The 11,365-nt window shown below is 40.0% G+C and overlaps 2 long non-coding RNA genes across 2 annotated transcripts; one reads left to right on the plus strand and one right to left on the minus strand.

Annotated features, from left to right (window-relative positions):
* Positions 1 to 1,913: 1,913 nt before the first annotated feature.
* On the plus strand, positions 1,914 to 4,517 carry LOC121783771. The gene is made up of 3 exons (XR_006046645.1): positions 1,914 to 2,353; positions 3,451 to 3,512; positions 4,486 to 4,517. It is a non-coding gene; the product is annotated as an uncharacterized LOC121783771 (long non-coding RNA).
* LOC121783770 lies at positions 1,996 to 3,007 on the minus strand. Its single transcript, XR_006046644.1, has 2 exons — positions 2,523 to 3,007; positions 1,996 to 2,383 (listed from the first exon to the last, which is right to left on the minus strand). It is a non-coding gene; the product is annotated as an uncharacterized LOC121783770 (long non-coding RNA).
* Positions 4,518 to 11,365: the final 6,848 nt, after the last annotated feature.

Raw genomic sequence — 11,365 nt, forward strand, 5'->3', positions numbered from 1 at the left:
ACAATTCACATATAAATATTGCATTCGCACTTTGAAGGCTTTACAAAAACAGTCACATTATGTATAAAACACGGTAAATAATGCATTCAAACAGACAAATAATGCACTGAGTATATCAAGTAATACACATACAAATATTCCCTTCACTCTTTGACCGTATACAACAACAGTCACATGATGCATGATACATGATATATAATGCATAAAAATAGTTACATAATGTACAGATCCATTCAAGTAATGACCACACAAATGAAATTGATTCCTCACCCTCTCTCTGCGATTGTTGTGAAACTGACGGACGTCCTCTTTTAGACATTTTGAAATCTGCGCAAGACACCAAACAAACATAACCCTATAAGATTTCATCAACAAATTCGTGCACTACAACTTTATGGTGATAATCGGGTGAATCGTGGTGTGGGTGGTGTGTTACATGCTAAAATCGGGGAAAACGCTAGATGAAACTCAGAATGTAAACTACTAAATTAACATTCGACAAACCCTACCTTCTCTTTGACCGCAGACGAATCTAGTACAAAATCGGAAGGGTTGTTTCCAAGAAATCGGGTTGGAGGCGAAGCGGGTAGAGAGGGCAGTTAGGGTTTTGAAAGGGGTTCGAAATTGGGGAGACGAAACGGGTAGAGAGATTGTGAGTTAATACGTTTGGAGATGAATGGTGTGTAGAATAGAAGGAAGGTAGTGGGTATAGAAATTTCACACATGTCGTTTCGGGAGTTTTTGAGTATAGAAATTTACTAATTCAACCCCATCATGCACGAAATGCCCCAAATAATGAACTAAGGGATCAAATCTATGCTTGTCATCCGGATCGTCCATCCGCCTGATCCAACGCTCCAAATTGAGAAGGAACTTAAATCTAAGGGGAGAAAAGGAGATTAACACTACCCTATACATATATATATATATGTACAGTCTTAGCAAAAGAAAAGAAAGCGAGAAAAATTATTTGAAAGAAACAAAGGGCAAGAAAAAAATATAACCTGGCCCTGAAAAAATGAAAAAAAAAGAAGAGAGAGAGAAAAGGTAGAAAAGTATATGCCGGGCAGGAACAAAATGTAACCTAACCCTGAGAAATAAGGCCAAAATGGCCAAGGGACATCTCCAAGTTTTGAGAGTTTTTGAGTTGTAAATACGGAGTTTGTTCCAGTTCTTGTCCCTAAGTTCACATGTCCTTCTATTGTTTACTAAAATCTTCTGAATTTAGGACCCCTGGGACCCTTACATATCTACATTATAACCCCCAGCCCCATTACAGCCTGAAGAAAAACCTTAAGGAACTAGCCTTTGTCAATAGAACTCAAGCATCAGTAGTATGTCAAAATGAATGAGTGAACGATCCTAACATTTCTGGTGAGGAATGAGTGACCGAGTGAATCCAACAGTTTTGGTAGAACTTAAGGCCATCCTGACAAACGGATAAACTGATCAAGATAGAAGAAGAGATGGGAAGAAATTTGAAACTGTAGACAATTGGATTGATCTTAAGCTTGTGGGGACGGTGGCCAAAAGTTGAACCAGTTCAATACGTATATATGCTTATGTGTTTTCTACCTTTTGTGTATTTTGAGTCTTTCCTTTTATTTTATAAGAGTCAGTCCATTTTCTGTTTTGTTTTTGTAGTATGTGCCAAAGTGAAACCATGCATTGAAACTTGTCTTGTTCTTTATTTTTGTAACGCCCGTACTTTTTATGGAAGATGACGCGAGTAAATCGAGGAACGATCGAAGAAATTATATTTGGAACAACACCAAATATAAGTTGTGACGTTAGGCGTTCTTTAATTTTTTTTTTTTGTGAAGAAACAAGATAACGGAAGTTAATAAAGTTTTGTGAATTTTAATCATCGAAGGAAAGTACGAGAATATAAAGTATGAATGTATATTGGGCTTTGCAAATTTAATTAGAGTCCAAATGTCTATCTACAAAATAGCTTGGACCCTAATTATTTAAAAGTCTAACAAAACAATAATATTCCAACTTGGGCTTGCAATAACTTGAGCCCAACAACATGCAATTAAATTAATTCAATTGGAGTCCAATACAATTCCAAGTAAATGGGAACAAGCCCAAAGTTTATTCTTCTCCTTATCCAAGTAGGCGACGGCTTTCCCTACAAAAAAAACTCTCCACCTTTCACCTTCTCCAACTTCTTCACCTTCTATCTACCACCATCAATGCTTACAAACCAAGAGCCATCCACCACTTCTCTTTTAATCTCTAAACTCCTCACATTACACATCACAACAAAAGAAAAAAAAAGAGGAGGGCCGAGAGAGAGAAGCCGAGAGGAGAAGGGATTGCTTCCCCATTGATTCAACCATTTTTGGAGGTATAATCCTTTCCTATCACCAAGCCTTTCCTATCACCAAGCATGAGATTGTTATAGCTATGCATATATGTTTTTCACACATCCTTTACCGTAACCAATTCAAATAGCAATCAACTAAGAATCAATCAAACTATCGCCGTATGTAATCAAAACCACGAAAGAACTTAACTTTATATTAAGAACGTATGTTGCGGGTTGAATCGGGGTTGTTCGGAGTGGTTTCGGGGAAGGGGAGACTGCCGGCAGCGGTTGACCGAAGCGGACGGTGGCGGTTCTCGAAGGCTCGGTGGCGGTGGCGACCCCAACGCTGTCCGGCGACTCCAGCGACGGCGGCCGGCGACCAGCAGTCCCTCCGGCGGGCAACGGCAGCAGCTTCTCTTCCAGTGGCAGCGGCAGTGGTGTCGCGGTGTGGCAGCGGCGGCTTCACGACTTCTTAGCGAGACAGCAGCGGCATCGTGACGATGACGATGGGGAGCCGACGAATTGGAGGAAACCGACAGGGAGGTTGGGAGGCGGCGTGCTTTTTCCGTCGGATATAGAGGGAGAAAGAAGATAGAAGGAGAAGATAAAGAGAGATAAAAGAATGGGGTTTTGTTTTAAAAAAATAAAAGAAAATAATAAAATGTTTTGGGCCTTTACTTTTTGTTTGGGCCATTCTTTTGGGCTCAATCTCTTATTGGTTTTGGGCTCTAAAATATATTTTGGAGGAATAAGGATGGGCTGGAGATTAAATCTTTGGGCCAATAATTAATTGTGGGAAATTACTTAAGAAATTCTTGATTAATGTCGAGGATGAATAATCTCAAGTCCGAAATAATTAATTCGAAGGAAAATAATTGGTGAAAGTGAGTTAAGCGCTTAATCAAAATCTTGGGATTAAATCCTATATCTTGGAGGAAAATACGAGGAGCCAACGGAGGAAAGAACGAGCATAAGCGGCCGGCCGGCGTCGCAAGCAACGCCTTGGGCGGCCGCCGAATAATCGAAAATGTACAAAAAAACCGAGAAAACGAAATAAAAGACTTTAATTATGGTGCATGCATTCTAAATATCTTCGTTACCGAGATTGATGGGTACTTTATGTATTTTCCGAAAAGGTGGTTCGCACGGCCGCTAAAGTCGGAATGAGAAGCTATTAAGGGAATTTTAAGCGAACGAGGTGGGCTTTCTAACTAAGTATTTTGTGGGCTTTCGAACTAAAGTATTTTCAAGAGCTTTCGATTTGACATATTGGTTTGAGCATTATTTTTTGTGACGAAATGCCTTTGATTGCGATTATTACATGATTATGTGATTTATGTGCTTAAAGTGAAAGTGATTGTCATGTGTTGCGCTGTACAGCTTTTCGAGTGGTTATGAAATGCTCGACTTGTTGATGTGATGTGAGATGATGCTCGACCTTGACAGAAAAATGATTTATGTTTCAAATACGTTTTTGAGGAAAATAAAGTTTGTAAAAGGAATATCATGCCATGTTTTGTTTTGAGAAATGCCTATCTGTTTGTTTAGCAAGGGAGTTGTCCCTACTAGACCTATTGAAATCGAATTCGGGTCTGACTAGGGAGTGAGTCCCTACTCAGGCTAGTGTACAGCAATGGGGATCGTGAGCCATCTTTTGGGTCGGCCGGTCTAGTGATCGAGTTTGCGGCCACATTCTCGTTCACAGGATGTTGATGTTGATGAGATTGATGTTGATGTTGATGTTGATGAGATTGGTGTTGATGTTGATGATTGCTTAGTGGGGAGTGAGTCCCTACTATGAGTTTAATCGAATTCGGGTCCTAGCAAGGGTACGTCCCTACTCGGACTAGTGTACACGATGAGGACCGTGAGTCATCGAATGGGTTGGCCGGTTTTCGTGCTCGTGGAAAGTGGCCCCTTACACGGCACACTAAAGAACAGATATGGCAGTTTCTTAAATAAATCAAGGAGAAATGGTTGTGTTTTGAAATGATGAGGAAAAATGATTTGAGGATGAGTTGAAAGGTTGTGATTGAGATATTTTTAGTGTCTCGGGCCTTTTCAAGTTAAAACCCTGAGGTCACTCAATGGAGGCATGATATAACTGTTTTGGCATTTGTCCACTGAGTGCATCAAGTACTCAGCCCTGCATATGTTTTCCCTATGTGCAGGTTGAGCGTTGACGAGGACGGAGGATGTTGAGCATTTGGACAAAGACAGTATTCATTAAATATTCCAGTTGCTATTGTGTCTTCATACATAGTAGTAACTAACTCTCAAATGCTTCCGCTACGTCAAGTTTTAAGAACTCTTATGTTTCTGTAATTCGTTGGACTACTTTTGTTAAAACTATGTTGCTTCGTAATCCAAGACTAAGATTTGATAATGAAATTTCGTCTTTTGATCGATATGTCGTACTCCTTTTGATTGTTTCCCTTTCTTCCCCGCTTCTTAATTCCTCCACTAGTCACGATTCCCCGTGCTTCCTATCCTTAGGAAGTGCGGTCGTGACAATTTTTCATACTTGAGGACAAGTATGGTTTAAGTTTGAGCAGTTTGATGAGGCTCGTTTCATGCATCTGTTCTGGGGTGAAAGTCTGTGATTTTTGAAAACTAACGTGTGATTTTGAGCCAGGTGTGTAGAAAATCCACCGGAGCATAAGATGCTGATATGCTCGGATTTTGCACTATTTTAAGGCCTTTATTTGGTCCGTTTTTAATGTCAAAATCACAATTCATGTCCATATTTTGCATATTTTGTCTATTTTAGTATTTTGACGTGTTTTGTGAGAAATGTGTATATTTGAGCCTAAAAAGACAGCAAAAAGTCGAAATTGGAAATCTGGAGCATTTAAGACGCCCAACGGTCCGCTGCAACACATATAGCGGCCGCTGGGGCCCAACGACAGCTGAGCCAATAGCGGTCCGCTCCGGAGAAAGTTGTGTTGAAAACGAAGAACACGCCCACGCTGGGTAGTGCGCAACAACCGCTCCAAATGATCCAGAAGCTACAGGACAATTTCTAGCGACCGCTGTTCGAGAGACAAAGACTACAGATCAACATGTAGCGACCGTTGGCCAAGGTGCAGTGGCCCGCTAGGAAAACATGGTGCACAGAATTGACCTACTTTTTCCCCAAGATTTACCAAACTTAGCCACTTTTTACCTTAATTACTGGAGCTCGATTTTTTCCCTATAAATACCCCCTCAAACCTCTTCATTAATGATATTCTTTTTGCCATATAATTCCAGAGCATAAATTTGAGAGTTCTTCATTGTGCAAGAGGTTGAAGAAGAAATCAAGAGAAGATCAACGCTACATGAATTCAACATTTGGGTTTTATTGCTTTAGTTCTTATGTTCACTTTGTTTTCCCTTCATTCTATGTTTTTAGCTTATTCAATTATGTGTAACTAAATTCATAGGATTCTAGGGATGTGTTAGTAACGACTTTGGTTATACAATTCTGTTTTCTATTTAATATCCGTTTTGTTTTTACTTCGTTTCTTCCCTAAGTTGTTCTATAATACTTCACGTTTGAGTGACACATTATGTGATGATTTAATATAACTTGCTACATAATCGTGAGAGGAGGTTGGCGTGTTAGATCCACTTAGTAGACACTACAATTAGCTTCCCTTAAAACGGCACTGTTAATTGAGAGTGAGAACTTTTCAAGGGTCTTAGGAGCTTTTAGGAGTTACGGATCTAGGATTGACAACCCTAGTGTTAGTAATCTACGCTTGTGCCGCATGGGCAAAACTTATGTGACTCGTTCTATCGAAGTATAAACTCTGATAGGGTATTGTAGTTGGAATTTGTATAACCATAACTGTGAACGCACATCCCTGGAATTCTATTACCTCTCATATTTTACCTCTTTAATTATTTGTAGTTAGTTGTTTTATTGCTTTCAAATTGTTTTTAATTTTCAAAATCTCCAAAACTTTCGGTTTTCCAAATAGTGAACGAAGCTTAGTAGAAGGTAGACAGTCTTCGATTGTTTTCCATGTGATCGATATCCTGTACTGACCTTTAGCTATACTATTCCTACTCTGTATGCTTGCAGGTATTTATAGTGCTAATAAAAAGTGCATCAAGTTCTTGGCGCCGTTGCCGGGGACTACATCCACTTTTGTGATTGATATCTTCAAACAGACGAATTTGCTACTTTGGATTTTAATTGCTTTCTTTTTTAATTTTTATTTTATTTTTGTTTCTGTCACTTTCAGGTAGTGTATGCGAACACGTTCTGGGAAGAACATCTTAGAGCTGCAGGTCTTAGTGAAGCGATCTCGATCTCGAACTTGAAAGGACACATAGGAAAATAAGAAGTGATCGAAACACAATGGAGGACGAAACCAGAGTTGAGTTGGAAAAGCTGCAGCAGGTCTTAGTGAAGCAGTTGATGGATGAAAAGACTGCCCGAGAGGCCCAAGAAAAGAAAAACAGGGAGATAATTCATGTTATGCATATGTTTAATCACGACAATATGATTACTTTTCCCGAAGCCCCTCGTGTGGATGCTAATAATTTTGAGCTGCGAATACCCCTTATAAAAAGGGTTGAACAGCATCCTTTTGCAAGTATGGCTACAAAAGATGCAAACTGCCACCTCTCGAAGTCCGTGGAGATTGCAAATACTTTGAAATTGAATGGTGTCGACGCCGTCACCATTAGGGTAAGACTCTTTCCCTTCTCGTTAATTGATTATGATAAAGAGTGGTTTGAGTGTCTACCTACATAACAAGTCTCCACGTGGAAGGATATAGTGGCAGCATTCCTCGATAAGGGATTCACTATTTTTGGTACGGAATTAGAATTGAATTTGAATTGGAATTCTATGAAATTGAATTGGAAGAAATTATAATTCAATTCCAAATCCTATGTTTGATAAAATGAGAATTGATATGAAATTGAATTGACATGTTTGATAAATATACACATAGTGCACACACTACACACTTCACACACTACACACGCTTCACACACTACACACGCTTCACACACTACACACACAACGCATAGTTCAAATGTGTGGTGTGTGAACTGTGTGTAGTGTGTGTAGTGTGTGAAGTGTATGTAGTGACTGAAATGTGTGTAGTGTGTGAAATTTGTGTAGTGTGTGTAGTGTGTGAAATTGTGTAGTGTGTGAAATATGTGTATTGTGTAAAGTGTGTGTAGTGTGTGAAATGTGTGTAGTGTGTGTGTGTGTGAAATGTGTGAAATATGTGAAAAAATGTGCAGTCTGAAATATGTGAAAAATTGTGCAGTGTGTAGTGTGTAAAATGTGTGTAGTGTGCGAAATATGTGTAGTGTGTGTAGTGTGTGAAGTGTGTGAAGTGTGAAATGTGTGTAGTGTGTGTGTGTGTGTGAATATTTGGAATTCCACTACTTTTAATATGGAATTCAAATTGTGAAATTGGAGGATTTGAGATTAGAATTCAATTCCAAATTCAAGAATTTTTATAATACTAAAAACACTGGATTTGGAATTGAATGCTTCAATTCCAATTCCAATTCTAATTCCAATTCCAATTCCAATTCCAATTCCAATTCCAATTCCATACCTCCAGTTTCATGTACCAAACGCAGCCTAACAGTTTTCCAAAATCTCAACATTGTATATTAAATTGAACATTATGCTATGATAAATATTTTAATTTATAATCTGTTTTGCCTTTTACCTCTATGGACTATGATGCATGATGAGTTGTACGTAGTCTATCCATCCACACATTATTAGTTGTAGAATAATCTTTTTGAAATATACTAAGCAAGCGGATATTTGATTTTAAGAAAAGATGAATTAAGATAAAATTATCCAATTTCTATTTTTTGTTCTTTTTTTTTATAACGGAAGGCAGAGCCTTTAAGAAAATACTACAACCTATCCAGTTCGAACATATGCAATTCCCAAACGATCGCTCGGTAACAAGTTTCGTACCACAAATGGTGGCTCATCATGCAATACAAACCTGTATCCCAACCTGACGACCAGTTTGCCAAATAATCTGCAACCGAATTAGCCTCACGATATACGTGTTTCACTACCACAGACCGTTCTGTCACACATACCCCAAATATTTTGAACGAGACTGAAGCAGGTTTCATCTCCTCTATTCGAGTTGATCATAAAGACCACGGCTTGGTTGTCACTCTCGACTTCAAGATTTCGTATTCCGTTGTCCCTCTATTTTTGTTCTTTGATTTTTATAATTTTGAATTATATTATTATTTACTAGTATGATTCCTTTTACTTTATCAGAATATTTTCAGTTGGATTCGATTTTTACAAAAATCAAACGAAAATAAAATCCTTGCACCTGATAGCACCAAAAATCAAATGCTTTACTGAGAAGCTCCCGCATCACGCGCGAGTACCAATCAGGCAATCACGCTTGGGAAGAAAGAGTTCAGTGCATTGCACGCGTTGTATGAGAGTGGGGGTCAGCCCCTTCTTTTTCAGCAGTTTTTATATTTTATCCACATCTGCTTTTGTGGTTTTTACTTTATTTTCCTTTTCGTTGTTTTACTTTCTAGCCAAAAGTTTCATTTTCATTTTTAATCCATTTTATCCTTTTAAAAATAAATAGAAAATAAATTATTATATTTTTATTGCATTGTTATAAGATAAGCGAATCATTTCCTTTAACTTTATTTACTCTCCACTTTAGAGCATTCGCAATACAGTCTTGTTCGAGGCGACCAACCGATAGGGCTGTATTGCAGGTTTCTCTCGACGTGTGGTGGCCCACCCACCCGCCCGCCCGACAGTTTTAGCTGCTGTATTGCAGCAGCGGTTGCCGACCACAATTTATATATATTTTTATTTTTCTTTATTAATTTTGATACACATTATTCATGTGATGTAATTAAATGTCAACTCTATATATTGTACAAATTTTAAACTATGATATGGACCATTAGATTTGAAGATTTTATGTTAACAGATGATAAATAACGTCAATAGAAAATGTCAACACAACGTCAACATTGTCAAACAATTGACATTGCGTTAACATTTTCTATTGACGTTATTTTATCACTTGTTGATATTAAATCTTGAAATCTAACGGTTTAGATCATAATTTGGAGTTTGTAGGAAAGATGAAGTTTGCGTTTTATCACTATTCATCATTCCCTCTATAAAATGTTCTATTTATTTATTTATTTTTGGATTAATATGAAGTAGTTTCCATTTTCTTTTTGAATGATTTTGTGAAATTTAGTTGGGCTGAAATTAGGGCGGGCTGCATTGTGGCTTTTAGGGCATCAATAACTTCGTCCCCATTTCCGGCCCCAAGTCCCTTCCACGTCATCATTCCTCTACAGTTGCGGCCCAGGCCCCAACTGTTGTAACCCTGCAGGCCGCAACTCGGGCCGCAACTAATAAATGACACTATTCACAACTCCAACCTATTTTGAACGTAAAATAAAAAACGTCAGAAATTTATAACACGGAAAATTTAATTTCACTGAATACTGCAAAATTACAACATATAAAATTTAAAACTGAAAATAAAATACATAAAAACATAACGTCAATGCTGGAAAACGTCGGTGCGAGTCCAAATTTCTTCGATTAGATCGGCTTGGAGGCGAGTGTGTTGTTCCTCTTGGCGCATCGCAGCTGAACGGGTCATGACATTGCGGATGTCGGGAGGAAGGCCCTGCACGGGCGGATCGGTGACAACGTAGTTACTCCCGGTGCTGGCGAGCGGATCGTCTCTCCACAAAGTGATGTTATCTTGCTCGTCCTCAACGATCATGTTATGCATTATGATACATGCATACATTGTGTCGGCGATGTTTGACCGCTGCCAACCACGGGTGGCTCCCTTCACGACAGCCCACCGCGCTTGGAGGACTCCGAATGCACACTCGACATCTTTCTGAGCCGCCTCTTGCCTTTGGGCAAACATTGCCCTCCGATCGGTTGTCGGAGCTGTGATAGTCTTCACGAACACGGGCCATCGAGGGTAGATCCCGTCTGCCAGATAGTACCCCATACTATACCGACAGTGGTTGGCCGTGAACTCTATGCTCGGTGCTCGCCCAGCACACAAGTCGTTGAACAATGGAGACTCGTTCAACACATTGAGGTCGTTGTTGGACCCCGCGACACCAAAGTAGGCATGCCAGATCCACAATCTGCAATCGGCAACGGCCTCCAACACAATCGTGAGATGTGTGCCCTTGTGCCCGCTAGTGTATTGTCCTCTCCAAGCTGTTGGACAATTCTTCCACTGCCAGTGCATACAGTCGATGCTTCCAAGCATCCCCGGGAAGTCGTGGGCCCGCTCGTGCATGTCGACCAACTTCCTAACGTCGTCGGTCGTTGGCTTTCTCAAGTACGTATCCTTGAATGCTTCGACGACTGCCCGACAGAATCAAGCGATGGACTCCCGTCCAGTAGGCTCGCTTACATGGAGATACTCATCGAACATATCTGATGTAGTTCCGTAAGCGAGTTGACGAATGGCAGACGTGCATTTCTGCAACGTCGATATACTTTCCCGGCCCACAGCATCGGTAGTTTGGCAGAAATACGGGTCGCGAGCTACAACTGCGTTGACAATGCGTAGGAACAAAGGCCTCCGCATCCGGAACCGGCGACGGAACATCTGATCACTCCATCGCGGATCTGTAGAGAAATAATCCGTGAAAAGCCGCAAGTCAGCTTGTTTACGGTCTCGGTGAATATACATCCGGGTACGTGGTACCCGGGTTTGTTGTTCGTTCCAAGCTTGAATAGCAGCTTGGTAGCGTTCAACTTCATTGTTGATTTCTTCTTGGATTGTCGGTATCGCCTCTGCTAACAACCGGGACATTTGATCTTCGAATATTCTTGGACGAGAAGGCATTTTTTCGAATTCTAGGAAAAGATTTGAAGTTGAATGTGTATGAAAATGGAGTAGTATTTATAGAAAAAATTTTCGAATTAAAAAAAAAAATTTAGTTGCGGCCCGGCCGGAGGAGCGTGTAACGCTGGGCCGGGACTCGCCAGTTGCGGCCCGTCACCGTGCAACGCCGTCCCAGGCCGGGACA

Source organism: Salvia splendens, chromosome 21, assembly GCF_004379255.2.
Source record: "Salvia splendens isolate huo1 chromosome 21, SspV2, whole genome shotgun sequence".
Taxonomy (NCBI): domain Eukaryota; kingdom Viridiplantae; phylum Streptophyta; class Magnoliopsida; order Lamiales; family Lamiaceae; genus Salvia; species Salvia splendens.